Here is a 10991-nt window from a genome sequence, read left to right on the forward strand (position 1 = left end):
AGACTTGGGGGTGGGGGGGGGGGGCACTGCGAGGAGGGTATCGTACTGAGAGTAAAACTGGACTTGAGAAAGCCACAGAGAGAGAGAGAGAGAGAGGAGGTGTGTGGGGGGCTCGGGGGGGGGGGGTGGGGGGGGGGGAGAGGACGTTTGACGCTTTGACACTCTGGACACTTTAATGTCACTGGCCAATGAGGTCCTTATAACATGTGTGAATGCATCAACATACTGTCAATTTATCACAAACCATTATAATAAACGAACGAAATGTGCGAAAGCAAAAAAAAAAAAAGAAAAAAAAGTTCCTTCTTTGAAGAAAAAAAAAGACGGAGGAGTGACACACACAGAGAGAGAGAGAGAGAGAGAGAGAGAGAGAGAGAGATGGAAGAAGCGACAGACAGAGGTACAGATTGAGACACAGAAAGAAACAAAAGAACAGACGGACAGATACACAAAGGCTGACAGACAAACAGTTAAACAGAGACCTTACAGACCTCAAATCGCCAGTTCACAAACACACGTACGCACACACACACACCTATTCGATTCACACACACACACACACACACACACACACACACACACACACACGAGCGCACACCAATACACTGGCATGCACACTGACACACACACACAGACACACAGACACAGACACACACACGCACACACATACACTCACTTACTCTCACACGCGCGCGCACACAGAGATAGACAGATAGATAAACACACATACCGACACACACACACCACACACACACACACATACATACACACACACGCCCCCCCCCCCCACACACACACACCGAACTCCCCCTCACACCTCTGCACCCCCCCCCCCCCACACACACACACCAAGAAACCGAAGCACACACTAAAAACAACAAACAACCAAACACTCACCTCCATCGCCGGTCAGCAAAACGCCGATAATAACAGCAAGGAGAAGAACTAATGCATCACCACAGAACAGTCTTGGAGGCGACCGTGACATCTTGACTGAACTGCACAAATAACACTGCAAAGCTTGTACAGAGAGAGAGAGAGAGAGAGAGAGAGAGAGAGAGAGAGAGAGAGAGAGATTTAGAAAACAACAACAACAAAACAACCCTCCCAACAAAAGTACCAATGGGACAAACAACTAGAACAACAGCAACAGCGCCCACAAACAATCAAAGCAAACAAAGAAACGAGAGAGAGAAAAGAGAAACACCCAAATAACTCACTAACTAACCACACACCACATACCACGCACCACCCGCAACTGACGTTTCTCAACAGAGTAAGAAAGTGCTTCTCCGTTCTGTTCTCTGTCTCTGTCTCTCTCTCTCTGTCTCTCTGTCTCTCTCTCTCTGTGTCGGTGTATTGGTGTGTGTGTGTGTGTGTGTGTGTGTGTGTGCGTGTGTGTGTGTGACACTGGTCCCTCACCTTGAATATAAATAGCTTCAGTTCAGTTCGCTCTCGCGTTGGACTGGGCTCAGAAGACAGGATTGGGGGTGGGTGGGTGGAGGAGGGGGCAGGAGGGGAGAGAGAGGTGGTGGTACTGGTGGGGTGGGGTTTTATGGAGGGGGGTAGTAAATAGGGTAGTAGTTAGTGGCGACGGGGGGTGGGGATCATGTGTGTGTGTGTGTGTGTGTGTGTGTGTGTGTGTGTGTGAGAGGGGTAGGAGTGGGGTGGAGTGGGGATGGGAGAAATGGGAGGTAGTGACGGGTGACCGGGCAGAAAGTTCATGTCGGGTTGAACAGTATCACGTGTTTCTTGACACGTGGATAACCACTCTCTTTGAGAGAAAACCTTGACAAGACGAAATGTGGATTTTTCGGGTTGGCTTGGGGTGAAACTTTGGAACCCGGGTGGAGTGTGTTGAGGTGGGTTGAAAAGTTTTGTTCGGGTGGAGTGTGTTGAGGTGGGTGCAGAGGGTGGGTGGAAAAAGTTTGGTTCGGGTGGAGTGTGTTGAGGTGGGCCGAAAAGTTTGGGACTGGGTGAAGTGTACTGAGGTGGGTGGAGAGGGTGGGTGGAAAAAGTTTGGTTCGGGTGGAGTGTGTTGAGGTGGGTCGACAAGTTTGGGACTGGGTGGAGTGTATTGAGGTGGGTGGAGAGGGTGGGTGGGTTTAGGTGGGTGGAGAGGGTGGGTGGGAAGGTTTGGGTCGGGTGGAGTGTGTTGAAATGGGTGGAAAAGTTTGGGTCCAGGTGGAGTGTGTTGGGGTGGGTGGAAAAGTTTGGGACCGGGTGGAGTATGTTGGGTGGGTGGAAAAGTTTGGAAACGGGTGGAGTGTGTTGAGGTGGGTACAAAAGTTTGGGACCGGGTGGTGTGTTTTGGGTGGGTGGAAAAGTTTTGAAACGGGTGGAGTGTGTTGAGGTGGGTGGAAAAATTTTGGACGGGGTGGAGTGTGTTGAGGTGGGTGGAAAAGTTTGGGAGTGGGTAGAGTGTGTTAAGGTGGGTGGAAAAGTTTGGGTCTGGGTGGAGTGTGCTGAGGTGGGTGGAAAAGTTTGGGTACGGGTGGAGTATGTTGAGGTGAGTGGGAAAGTTTGGGTCTGGGTGGAATGTGTTGAGGTGGGTGGAAAGTTTGGGTCTGGGTGGAGCGTGTTGAGGTGGGTGGAAAGTTTGGGTCTGGGTGGAGCGTGTTGAGGTGGGTGGGAAAGTTTGGGTCTGGGTGGAGTGTGTTGAGGTGGGTGGAAAAGTTTGGGTCCGGCTGGGGTGTGTTGAGGTGGGTGGAAAAGTTTGGAAAGTGGTGGAGTGTGTTGAGGTGGGTGGAAAAGTTTGGGACCGGGTGGAGTGTGTTGGGTGGGTGGAAAAGTTTGGGACTGGGTGGAGTGTGTTGAGGTGGGTGCAGAGGGTGGGTGGGAAAAGTTTGGTTCGGGTGGAGTGTGTTGAGGTGGGTCGACAAGTTTGGGACTGGGTGGAGTGTATTGAGGTGGGTGGATGGGGTGGGTGGGTTTAGGTGGGTGGAGAGGGTGGGTGGGAAGGTTTGGGTCCGGGTGGAGTGTGTTGAAATGGGTGGAAAAGTTTGGAAAGTGGTGGAGTGTGTTGGGGTGGGTGGAAAAGTTTGGGACCGGGTGGAGTATGTTGGGTGGGTGGAAAAGTTTGGAAACGGGTGGAGTGTGTTGAGGTGGGTGGAAAAATTTTGGACGGGGTGGAGTATGTTGAGGTGAGTGGAAAGTTTGGGTCTGGGTGGAGCGTGTTGAGGTGGGTGGAAAAGTTTGGGTCTGGGTGGAGTGTGCTGAGGTGGGTGGAAAAGTTTGGGTACGGGTGGAGTGTGTTGAGGTGAGTGGGAAAGTTTGGGTCTGGGTGGAGTGTGTTGAGGTGGGTGGAAATGTTTGGGACTGGGTGGAGTGTGTTGAGGTGGGTGGAAAGTTTGGGTCTGGGTGGAAAGTTTGGGTCTGGGTGGAGCGTGTTGAGGTGGGTGGAAAAATTTGGTGTGGATGGAGTGTGTTGAGGTGGGTGGAAAAGTTTGGTAACGGGTGGAGTGTGTTGAGGTGGGTAGAAAAGTTTGGGACCGGGTGGAGTGTGTTGGGTGGGTGGAAAAGTTTGGAAACGGGTGGAGTGTGTTGAGGTGGGTGGAAAAAATTGGGACTGGGTGGAGTGTCTTGAGGTGGGTAGAAAAGTTTGGTCCGGATGGAGTGTATTGAGGTGGGTGGGAAAGTTTGGGTCCGGGTGGAGTGTGTTGAGGTGGGTTGAGAGGGTGCCTTGGGGAGAAAGTTTGGGACCGGGTAGATTGGGTGGGAGGTGGAGGAGGAGACGGGTGGGGAGGGAGAGGGTGGGTGGAGCGAGGGTGGAGGAAAGGTAGGTTGGTTGACAAGGGGGTGTTGAATTACTGAGGTGGGGGAAGAGAAGAGTTGCTGGTATTTCTTAGTTGCTGGCTAATGATACAGTAGAGTGAGTGAGTCAGAAAGTCACACGCGGTTTAGGGAAGAAATAAAACAACCCCCCCCCCAACCCCCTCCCTCACCCGCTCCCGTCCATTCCTAGTGCCAGTTGTATTGCTTGGTTCTCACTTTTTGACAGTTACACGTGACTAAATGCCTACGTTGACCGAATAACGCTCATTGGTCAGTTCCATACTGCACACAGTTAGTAGCGGGTTACGACCATACTGCGCTCTTCCGTCCGAGCAATGCAACTGGCTCCTGGTCCTTAACCACAACAGAACAAAAGAAACAGCAATAGCAGCAGCAACAGCAGCAGCAGCAGCAGCAACAACAACACACACACACATACATACATACATACAAGCATACATACATTCATACATACACATGCGCTCGCGCGCAAGCAAGAACATACGCAACATAAAACTTCACAATGATACACACAGCCACAAAGAGACACAGACACAGACATGGACACAGGGAGACAGACAGACACAGACAGACGCACACACATACACAACGCGCACAAATGCACACACACACACACTCTCTCTCTCTCTCTCTCTCACACACACACACACACACACTGTCCTGTGGCAGACACATACACATACACATACAGGCAGACACAGACACATACGTGCACAGACACAACACACACAGACACACACAGACACAGACACACACACACACACACACACACACACACAACACACTGCTAACAAAATGGGAACTCAATTTTCTGTCCATTTCATGCAGCTGGGCAATTTATTCAAAAGATAATACTCTTCCCTAACTCACCAACCAACCCTCTAAAAAAAAAAAAAAATTAAACCTTCGATATTCATTGCACATACTGAACGTGTCAACGCAATTCAAGCGACTTTCACTAATTTGAGAGGCGACTGCAGCATTCAACTCACATCCTAAAAAAGGATGCGTGTGTGCATGCGTTCGTGCGTGCGTGCGCGTGCATGTGCATGTGCGTGTATGTGTGTGTGGCCATGTGTGTGTGTGTGTGTGTGTGTGTGTGACCATGTGTGTGTGTGTGTGTGTGTGTGTGTGTGACCATGTGTGTGTGTGTGTGTGTGTGTGTGTGTGTGTGTGTGTGCGTGTGTGTGTGTGTAACACGCGCGTGCGACCAAAGTGATTTTGATGGATATTTCTGTGATGTGTAGATTTTAAGCCTTTAACACAACACAGAAAACCTTTCATATGGGTTCCTAGCGTTACTGTTTTCCAGTTTTCATCAACATGGTGATGTTGGTGGTCAAGTGGAAGAAGAAGGAGGAGAAGAAGGAGAAGAAGGAGAAGAAGAAGAAGGAGAAGAAGAAGAAGGAGAAGGCGGAGAAGAAGCTCAGCAGACGATACCGCTGGACTAAGCAAATTCGTCAGAACCCAGATTGACGTTCTCCGACACAGACAATGAAGAAAAGTAAGAGACTGACAGCAAGTGTTATATTTTCGTTTCTTTTCAGGGAGAAAATTTAGAGACTGACAGCAAGTGTTATATTTTCGTTTCTTTTTAGGAAGAAAATTAAGAGACTGACAGCAAGTGTTATATTTTCGTTTCTTTTCAGGATACTGACAGCAAATATTCAAACGAAAATGACACTGATGTTAACAATGTTTTCTTGTTTGATGAGAAGAGAGATGTAGATTATTATGCGAGATTTGGGTAAAAGGGCACTTCCGCCCAGCTGATGTCGGACTCAACACGAGATTACAAGTTCAGTTACAAAAGCAGCTTTGTGTTTGCTTATTTGTATGAGAGCACCATCCACCCAGTTTAAGCCAAGGAAGGAAGGGATGATGATGATGATGAAGACGACGGTGCTGAGAAAACGACACAAAAGCAGATGAGCTAGTAGGTAGGTGAATGTGTGTATTTCAATGTTATAATTTGTGGCGATTATAATCAACCTCTGTAATCATCCTTACCACTCACTCCTCTTTGGGCAATAATATCCACATTTCTTCCCTTGTACTATTTCGTTTTGAAGACGGAAAAGGATGTAAACTAGTTTAAAAAAAACCAACAACACTGTAATATAGAGAGAGATAGATAGATAGATAGATAGATAGAGAGAGAGAGAGAGAGAGAGAGAGAGAGAGAGAGAGAGAGAGAGAGAGAGAGAACAACACAGTATCAGTATCAGTAGCTCAAGGAGGCGTCACTGCGTTCGGTCAAATCCATATACGCTACGCCACATCTGCCAAGCACATGCCTGACAAGCAGCGTAACCCAACGCGCTTAGTCAGGCCTTGAGAAAAAACAACAACAAAAAAACCCACCCCAAAACAAAACAAAATACACAAACAAACAAACATCCAAACAAAAAACCCCCAAACAAACAAACAAAAACAACAACAATAACAACAACAACAAAAAAACACTCAACACACACACACACACACACACACACACACACACACACACACACACACACACACACACACACACACACACATACACACTCAGAAAGACAAGCAAACCGACAGACAGAAAGAAGACAATCGGGACACAGAGAGAGGGAGAGAGAGGGAGGGAGAGAGAGGGAGGGAGAGAGAGGGAGGGAGAGAGAGAGAGAGAGAAAGAGAGAGAGAGAGAGAGAGAGAGAGAGAGAGAGAGAGAGAGAGAGCTGTTCACACCACTGGGAAACACAGCACTGCCGGACTGTACACACACACACACACACACACACACACACACACACACACACACACACACACAGAGGTACACACACTTACACATGCGCGCGCGAGCGCATTAACAATAGGTGTGTGTGTGTGTGTGTTGGGAATGGTTATGGATTTTCCTGCATTGTACTGACAGCACATTCTGGACGAGGAAAAAACCCAACTATTTTCAGCCGATGGGAATTGCCCCCTTCCCTTCCAACCCGGATGTATGTGTGTGTGTGTGTGTGTGTGTGTGTGTGTGTGTGTGTGTGTGTGTGTGTGTTACAGCCGATGGGAATTCCCCCCTTCCCTTCCAACTCGGATGGATACTAGAACAGTTGAAACAACAACAACAACAACAACAACAACAAACCTGTGACAGAGTGAGCCCGCACTATTTTTGTCACATACAACCTTGACAACCCGATATCACACTGGACAGTTTGATAGCTACGGACCTGGTAGATCGTTGTTGAACCGATCTCACCACTATACCGAACAAAACGATCAGGGTGCAGCTCTCTCTTTCTCTCCTCTTATCAGCAGCAAAAAAGGGACCCGCAAGAGAGTGGACGCGAGTTGACAACAAGTTTGTCGGCGATACAACAACGGTACGAATCTGCGAGCAACACAGTGATTTTTGACGCGTTGATAGTGTGACCATGTCCTCTCTCTCGGCTCAGGTAAGTCGCGTGTGTGGTTTCTTACAGAACATGATTCACACACACACACACACACACACACACACACACACACAAATCATCTCAGTAAGAGAAATTCGTGTGTGGTGATGCATATACTTGGCAAACAATGCACGAGAATCACAGCCACTCCGTTTGAATACATAAAGTACATAACCAAATGCTGAAATGCAAAGCTGATGTGAACCTGTCGTGTGGATGATAGTCAGTCGTTTTCTACAATGACCATCAGAACAGCAGAGGAGGCAACTGCTGTCCTGACTATCTGGACGAGAATTTGCTTATTGTGGAGAGTGCTTTGCTCAAGTTACATCCCCACTCTCTCGGCCAAGAGGGTGTGGGAATGGTTCCCAAAGGCCAGCTTGCCTCCAGGCTGCAGAACTGATCCAGTGCTTTTTTGCCTCTTAGTTTGAGTCATAGTCCTTCACAAAAGGCTATGCTGTGAGTGACTTCCCATTGCATTGGAGAAACAATTGATCGTACAGCTCTGATTTTGCCGTTGGCCCAACTGTAAGCTTATGTCAATCTGTGATATATGCTCATACATACTGGCCAGAGAACCTCTCGTACAACAATCACAATCATACACATGTAATGATCGCGCTAGTTTCACAGTCATTCAGTATGAATACATAAAGAACACGAAAGTCTTATCTCACTCGGGACGACAAGTTTTCTCCCTTGCTTTTCCCCACAGACGGCCCATTTGTAAGGGTTAGGAAAAAAATTACCAAAAATACAAAATACTGTGTAAGAAAATGAAACTTTCAGAATTGGTTTATTACGTGTTGAGCTATGACATGTTAAAAAAAAATCAAATTTCTCATCTTATTGTTAGAGTTTTGCCATATGTAGAAAATACTGCCAATTTTTCACCCCGAATCACCATACCCATGCTCGCTTTCTGCATTAAATTCGCTTTCTTCTTCGTCATCATCCACCTCTTCAATGTCCGACCCTTCAGTTTGTAGCATTTCAAGTACTTCGGCAACCCTAAAACATTGCCGTCACTGCCTTGTTCGCTTCACAACATTCCGAGAAGAGGCCGCTTTGCTAACAGACTGGCACGCGAGCAGATGACCGTTCAGTGACTTTGTCAGCGTGTGTGCGAGATAGGCCACACATCCCATATTAACCAATCATACTATTCGATTGTGGAGTGACCTAGAATTGCGCACTCTGCTTGGCTAATCACAAAATCACGTGTACAGCGCATGATGGAATTTTACTTTCGGAGAATGCGATTCCATTCCTTCGTCCGAAACCGATTACGTTTTGTGTAGGTCCGGAAAGAGTTATACTCACTGCTGTTCACTTCCGTATTTCAGTATAGGGAGAAACTGATACTGCACGTTATCTTAGTTACACACTTTGGACACTTGACACTCCTCAGGCTCTCTATCTGTCTGCCTCTAGAGCGTGATGTCGACATGACTTTGTGTGTGGCTGTTGCTACGCAACACCGGTGTCGCAGTCCACACGTGTCGTCTCCTTCATTCTGGTCCCTGGAGTTTTTCTTCTTCTTATCATTATCATTATTTATTTATTTATCATCATCATCATCATCATCGTTATTTTCATTATTATCATCATCATCATCATCATTATCATTATTATTATTATCATTATTATTACGGTTATTGTTGTTAATATCATCATCTTCATGATGATGATGAGGAGGAGGAGAAGGATCATCATCATCATTAGTAGTGGTAGTAGTAGTGTTAGTAGTAGTAGTAGTATGAGGAGTGGGAGTAGTAGAAGTAGTAGTACTAATATTATCATTTTAAGTTATGTGTTCTCTCTCTCTCTCTCTCTCTCTCTCTCTCTCTCTCTCTCTGTGTGTGTGTGTGTGTGTGTGTGTGTGTGTGTGTGTGTGTGTGTGTGTGTGTTTTCAAATCAAGCCTTTTATAGTACACTCACTGGTTTTTCTTTCACCGTTGATCATCACAATATAGGTGGTGGTGGTAGTGGTGATGATGATGATGATGATGATGATAACGGTTGCGATGGCAATGGGGATAGCATGTTCATGACGATGCTGGTGCTGGTGGTGCTGATGATGATAGGAATGATCATTATAAGTTGTGATGACGGTTATGATGGTGGTAGTGGTGATGGTGATGATAAGTAGTTATGATGAATATGATGAAGGTGGTGCATGTTATATATTATGATGATTACTTTGGTGGTGGTGGTGGTTGTAGTGGTGGTGATGATGATGATGATAAGGTGATGGCGATGGGGATAGCATGTTCATGACGATGGTTATGATGATGATGATGATGATGATGATGATGATGATGATGATAGGAATGATCATTATAAGTTGTGAATCGGTTATGATGCTGGTGGTCGTGATGATGATGATGATTGATGATGTTGATGATGATAAGTAGTTACGATAAAGATGATGCATATTTATGACGATGGTTACTTTGGTGGTGGTGGTGGTAGTGGTAGTGGTGGTGGTAGTAGTGATGGTGATGATGACGTTGCGATGGCGTTGGGGATGCATGCTCAATACGATGGTCATGATGATGATGATGATGATGATGGTAACAGTAATGATCATTGTAATTTGTGATGACGGTCCTGATGGTGTTGGTGATGATAGACAGTTGTCACATCTCATGACAAATAAGTGCTCAACCCCCTCGTTCACCCACCCCATCTAGCTAGAGAGCAGTGTGGGTTGTGCTTATTGCACGAGATTTTCAGTCTGTCTCTGTCTCAGTTCAGGCTGTCACTGAACTGAGATCAGCCTCTTCCTTGTCAACAAATGACAAGATTCTGGGCTTTTCGCCCGCGACTGTCAGAGGAGGCAGCCGTGCCAGTCTTTGGCTCTCTTCAGGGCTGTTTGCCCTTTTCGACGCTTGTAGTGGGGATCAGTTTCCTCCGAGTGGTCGTGGTCTCTGTGTGCTCTGTGTGAACTTCCAGCTTTAGGGTAGTGGTACCTCTCTGGAAGGTAAGAGGAGACTGTAAAGACAGTCCTAACCTGTGTTCTGTCTGTCTGTCTTGTGTTCATGTCCGTGAATGAGAGAGAGAGAGAGAGAGAGAGAGAGAGAGAGAGAGAGATAGGAGGGAGCGAATATTTGAGTAAATATAATACTTTGCTCTTTTATGTGCATTTGTAGGATGCGTATGCATTTTTAGACATAAATTTTATAAGAATTTGATAAAATATTTGTTACGTGTATTAAAGGGTTCAACCGTAAAATCTAGATTTAAGTCTTCCTTGTGAACCCCTTCAGTTATTCGTTCTATTAATGTGTGCGTATGTGTGTCACTGTATTATATATGATACATAAGCAAGAATATTCCAAACTACCCCCCTTATCCTTTTCCGTTATCCTTGCTCTTGGGTGTGGTTGTTGTCAGCCTTTTAAACTTCCGAAATAGCGCAGCTGAGTAAAATTGATCTATTCTGTAGCCCATGTGTTGATCAGGGAGGGGTTAAACTGAAATTTTGTAAGATTTGTTTTCTTTACGAATTCTGGGCTGGGTACATTTAGGTTGTTTAATTGGGGTTGTCCAAAAGTGAATCCTACCAGTGGATAATAGATTATATACAGTGGTTTCAGTGTTCCCACTTTCGTGCTCATCCACTGACTTACCTACCCTTCCACTGACCCTCCAATGTCTCCCCGGGAACCCCTCTGCCTGCCTTTGACTTCCTTGGTCCAGGCCTCCGTTGGCTGCTGCCGCCTGCCGCTGGCTTCCGTCGCCAGCGTTCCCTGGCCT

At 46.6% G+C, this 10991-nt stretch overlaps 1 protein-coding gene across 2 annotated transcripts in view; it reads right to left on the reverse strand.

Moving 5' to 3' along the window:
* Positions 1-1321, reverse strand: part of LOC143286545 (uncharacterized protein C56G2.4-like) — a 17336-nt gene extending 16015 nt beyond the window's left edge. The window contains exons 1-2 of one of the 2 annotated variants that reach the window (XM_076594152.1): positions 1243-1321; positions 898-998 (exon numbers count right to left, since the gene is read on the reverse strand). The gene's annotated coding sequence lies outside the window, so the exon portion shown is untranslated. The remainder of the gene's footprint in view (positions 1-897; positions 999-1242) is intronic. The other variant, XM_076594154.1, reaches the window with a different exon arrangement.
* Between the last annotated feature and the right edge of the window lie 9670 nt (positions 1322-10991).

This window comes from Babylonia areolata, chromosome 10, assembly GCF_041734735.1.
Source record: "Babylonia areolata isolate BAREFJ2019XMU chromosome 10, ASM4173473v1, whole genome shotgun sequence".
Taxonomy (NCBI): Eukaryota; Metazoa; Mollusca; class Gastropoda; order Neogastropoda; family Buccinidae; genus Babylonia; species Babylonia areolata.